The following is a 5000-nucleotide window of genomic DNA, read 5'->3' on the forward strand; positions in this document are numbered from 1 at the left end:
GTTTTTTTTTTTATTTTTGGGGGGGTTTTTATGTCTTTTTGTTTTTGTATGTTGTTGTCTCGTTTTTATGTCTTTTATGTTTTTCTGTGTTTATGTCCTTTTGTTTATGTTTTTTATTGTTGTGTATGTCTGTATGTCTGTGTATGTCTGTATGTCTCTGTGTATGTCTGTATGTCTCTGTGTATGTCTGTATGTTTTGGTAGCGAGTCTCTGTGTATGTCTGTATGCTTGGTATGTCTTTTGTCTTGGTATGTCTGATGTCTCGGGATGTGTTTGTATTTTTATTTAGTCTCTGTTTTCTGAGCTTTTCGCCTTCTCTGGTCTGTCTGTGTTGTATAGACTGTCTGTCTTCTTCTCTCTCTCTCCTCTTCTCTCTCTCCTCTCTCTCAAAACTCTCTCTCCACACACACACACACACACACACACACACACACACACACACACACACACACACACACACACACACACACATTTCACATAACTATTCCGAATGAAGCAAATCAACTCCAAATTGCTTTACGTCCCATATCCATTTAACAATAAAAATGCATCAAATATTTAAATAGAAAAAAAAATCACATTAAAATCACAACACACAAAAATAAATATAATAACCAATATCCATCACTACCCCCCCCCCCCAAAAAAAAAAAATAAATAAATAAATAAATAAATAAATACATAAATAGATAGATAAATAAATAAAAATAAAAATAATAAAAATCGAGATAAATCGATCTCTCGCAGTCCCCCCGTGATATAAAATTGGGGTTCGGTCCCATTTTCTTTCATCATATAAGCTGGGTTCAGAATCAATAATAGGAGCGCCCTATTACGCCCACGAACCCTCAAAGGGCTAGCTGGCACGGGCGGGGCGGGGCGAGGGGGGGGGGGAATGCCTGCGTAATGCTGAGCTAATTTTCAAGGGTTGAGATGCTTCGTCTCTTGTTAGGTACAGATTGATGTTATTGATTGTTATGTGAATAGATGGATTGATGATAGATTTAAAAACTGATCAACTGTTCGATTTCGTTTGGGGAGAATAATAAAAAAAAGGGGGGGGGGGATTTTTAAAATCATGCATGTTATAAATTTTTGATGACGGCGTGAACAAGGAATGGGTTGCCAATTTCCGAATTTTTCTCCGAATTGTCTCTACCTTCTCATCCTCTCTCTCTTCTCTCTCTCTCTCTCTCTCTCTCTCTCTCTCTCTCTCTCTCTCTCTCTCTCTCGTCTGTTTATCGTTCCTTTCGTCTATATCTCTCTTTTCTCGTTTCTCTCGTCTCCTGTCTCTTTCGTTTATTTCTCGCCTTCCTCTAGTCTCTCTATTTCTCTCTCTCTCTCTCTCTCTCTCTCTCTCTCTCCTTCTCTCTCTCTCCTCTCTCTCTCTCTCTCACTCTGTTTTTTTTTTTTTTTTTTTTTTTTTTTTTTTTTTTTTTTTTTTTTTTTTTTTTGAGCGCGTAATTGTTTCTCAAGTTCTCAGCTGATGCCACCTCCCCCCCTCTATACCCCCTAACCTTCCCCTTTGTCCCTCTCCCTCTCCCTCTCCCTCGAAGTCCTCATCCTCCACCTCCTCCTCCCTCCCTCCCTCCCTCCCCTCCCCTCCCTCCCCCCTCCCCCACAAGACCGCCATATTCACGCGGGAAAGTTCTTGGCACGTGACCAACAAGTCGAATTTCCCGCCAGACTCCGGGTCCCTCCGCCGCACGGTCGAAACACAGTAGCGCATCGCCTTCCTTCTGTCTGTTTTCTATTGTCATAACCCTTTCATTTTCGTCTCTCTCTCTCTCTCTCTTAAATCCCTCTCCCCCCCCCCCCCCACACACACACACACTGTTTTTTTTAAGTAATTGCCTTTCCCTCTTTTTTTTCTATTTATTTTTTTTGTTTCTCTGTGTGAATTAATTGCGCTTCTAGTCAAAACAACACGAACCTGTGAGGCCAAATTTAATCTTTAAATGTCGACAGAAGATGGGAAGGAAGGGGCGAGATTAGGGGATAGAGATACAGAGAAAGGGAGAGGATAGAAGGGAGATGGGAGAGAGGGAGAGTAATACTCAGTGATAATGAGGAAAAGAGAGAGAGAGAGAGAGAGAGAAGAGAGAGAGAGAGAGAGAGAGAGACAAACAGAAACAGAAATCAGAAACAGGAAAACATACAGAAAAGAGACAAAGAGAAAGACAAAGAGAGAGAAAAAAAATGACAAGACAGACAGACAGACAGACAAAAGGAAAGAAAGTCAAACCAGGAAAATAAAGGAAGTCCCCGAGAACGAAGACATGTTAAGTCAGACGCCGATCCAGATTCATCAGCTCATCTCCCTCCGCGGAACGAGCTCGATCCTCGTAACAAAAAAGGGAAAAAAGAAAAAAAAGGAAAAAAAAGGAAAAAAAAGGGAAAAAAAGGGAAAAAAAGGGAAAAAAGGAAATAAAACGGAAAAAAAGACAAAAAAGACAAAAAAAAATCATACGACACGCTACCGCACTCTACAGCGAGTTCCTTATCCTTTGTTACTCGAAAGAGAGAGAGAGAGAGAGAGAGAGAGAGAGAGAGAGAGAATAAAGAGAGAGAGAGAGAGAAAGAGAGAGAGAGAGAAGAAAGAGAGAGAGAGAGAAAGAGAGAGAGAGAAAGAGAGAGAGAGAAAGAGAGAGAGAGAAAGAGAGAGAGAGAGAGAGAGAGAGAGAGAGAGAGAGAGAGAGAGAGAGAGAGAGAGAGAGAGAGAGAGAGAGAGAGAGAGAGATAATACACTAAGCTTCCCAACGTCCGCGTAATTAACAGCGGGGGCGTCGTTTAACTAATGAAAAGAAAAGAAGAAGAAAAAATACGCTCGTTTCTACCCAACCTTTTGGGAGAAAAAAAAATTACGCTCGTTGCCTCTCCCCAGTTTCCTAAAACATAAAATCATGAAAAAAAGAGAAAAAAAAACACACCCGAGGATGACACAGGAAAGACGACTTTATTAGCACACGGTTACAACAGCCATGTATTGCGTCCCGGTTCGTATGAATTATGCAATAGGCAAAACGTTGGCACATTTTCCTCGCCTCTTCCACCCCTATCACACCTGCTCCTGCTCCGGTTAGGCTCGAGAAGAGGATTAATAACGACAGAGATATTTATAAACAGGAGCTGGAAAGTTGCCGTTTAATTATAAAGCGAGATCGAGAGTCCTGAAAAAAGGGAGTAAAAAATAAAGAATTAAGAGGAATCTACCGTAGTATTTTCCCAAACCCGAAGAATAGAACGCAATCACACACACAAAGGATGAACGTCTCGGGAGAGATAAAAGGACGAAGCCAGAGAGATAAGCGACATATTTATCCGCCTCGATATACCGCCCGTTTCGACTCCTCAACGCATTCCCCCCCTTTGAAAAAATCAAACAGAAAAACGAAAAAAACACGCACTCACTTTCCCCAAGCAGAGTCGCAAGCAGGTGAGAACAGATTCCCAGGCTGGATCGGCCAGAAGGAGAAGTAAGCGCACGTACGCTACAACACACACACACTCACGAACGCACGAGAGGCACCTCCTGACCGCGCTCGAACACCCCAACGGCTGAGCGATGACTGACTCGGGACCAGCGTGGCGCCTGGCACCCGTGTGTAACCCCCACCCCCCTTCTCGCCCTCCCTCTCCAACTCTCCCTCGTCGGCTCTCCCTTCTTCCTCTCCTCTTTCTCTCCTCTTTCTCTCCTCTTTCTCTCCTCTTTCTCTCCTCTTTCTCTCCTCTTTCTCTCCTCTTTCTCTCCTCTTTCTCTCCCCTCTTGTTCCTTTCCTCTTTCTCTCTTTTCTTTTAACTCTCCTTCTTCAACCTCCTCCTCTTTCTTCTACCTTTCCTCTACTTTCTCCTTTCTTTTTTTTCTCTCTTCCTCTCCCTTTTTTCCTCTCCTCCTCTCCCTCGTTCTTCCTCCCTTCCTTCCTCTTATTCGATTATCTTGTTCTACCTAATCCTCCTCTCCATTCGCCCTCTCCTCTTCCTCTCTATACCTTTTCCTCTCTTCCTCCCTCTCCTCCTCTTCCTTCTTCTATTCTCATTTTACTTTCCACCTACCTCTCCCACTCCTATCCATTCTTCAGCCTCTCCCTCTTTCTCCCTCTCCCTCTTTCTCCCTTCTTCACTCCCTGCTGCTTTCCCCCTGTCTTTCTCTCCTCTCCGTCTTCTCCTTGTCCTCTTTCTTTCCTTCCCCTCTTTCATATTCCTCTCTCCCCCCCCCCCCCTTTTTCCACCGCATCGCTGCACCTATGGCTTTTATCTACTGTTATCGTCGGCTGCTTATCGGGGGTCCAGGTCCCTAATTCCTCTGATTCCTCTCTCTCTCTCTCTCTCTCTCTCTCTTTCTCTTTCTCTCTCTCTCTCTTTCTCTTTCTCTTTCTCTTTCTCTCTCTCTCTCTCTCTCTCTCTTTTATAGTTCTCCTTTCTTCTCTTTCTTTCTCTGCTCTGTTCTCTCTCTTTCTCTCTCTTTCTCTCTATTCTCTTACTTCTCTCTTTCTCTCTCTTCTCTCTCTCTCTCTCTTTCTCTCTCTCTCTCTTTCTCTCTCTCTCTCTTTCTCTCTCGAAATCATATCTCTTGCTAAACGTTTAAATAATTTTCTCTACCTCCTCTCTTGTTAAACGTTTATTTCCTTACTCTCTCTTTCTTTCTTTCTTTCTTTCTATACGTTCTCTGAGACTTCTTTTTCTTCTCTCCGTTTCTCAATTCCTCTCTCTCTCTCTCTCTCTCTCTCTCTCTCTCTCTCTCTCTCTCTCTCTCTCTCTCTCTCTCTCTCTCTCTTCCCTTTCCCTATCTTTCTCCCACTCCCATTTCCTCCTCTTTCTCTCTCTCTCCCACTTCCTCTTTCTCTCCCTTTCCCACTTCCTTTCGCACTCCCAATCTTCCTCTCCCTTCTTCCTTTCCTCTTCTCATCTCTCTTCTTCCTCTTCTCCTCCCCATTCTTCTATTACCATTTTGCTCTCCCTCCTTCTTCCTCCCTTCCTCCTCTCCTCCCCTTCTCCCTTCT

At 43.4% G+C, this 5000-nt stretch overlaps 1 protein-coding gene across 10 annotated transcripts in view; it reads right to left on the reverse strand.

Moving 5' to 3' along the window:
• LOC119598693 (protein NDRG3-like) overlaps window positions 1-5000 on the reverse strand; it is a 160886-nt gene that overhangs the window by 94548 nt on the left and 61338 nt on the right. For 2 of the 10 annotated variants that reach the window (XM_037948455.1, XM_037948451.1), the window contains exon 1: window positions 3412-3579. The exons of 5 other annotated variants lie outside the window; for them this stretch is intronic. The gene's annotated coding sequence lies outside the window, so the exon portion shown is untranslated. Of the gene's footprint in view, window positions 1-3407; window positions 3581-5000 lie in introns of those variants that run through there. 3 more of the 10 variants (XM_037948457.1, XM_037948454.1, XM_037948452.1) reach the window with 2 other exon arrangements.

Source organism: Penaeus monodon, chromosome 41 (assembly GCF_015228065.2).
Source record: "Penaeus monodon isolate SGIC_2016 chromosome 41, NSTDA_Pmon_1, whole genome shotgun sequence".
NCBI lineage: Eukaryota > Metazoa > Arthropoda > Malacostraca > Decapoda > Penaeidae > Penaeus > Penaeus monodon.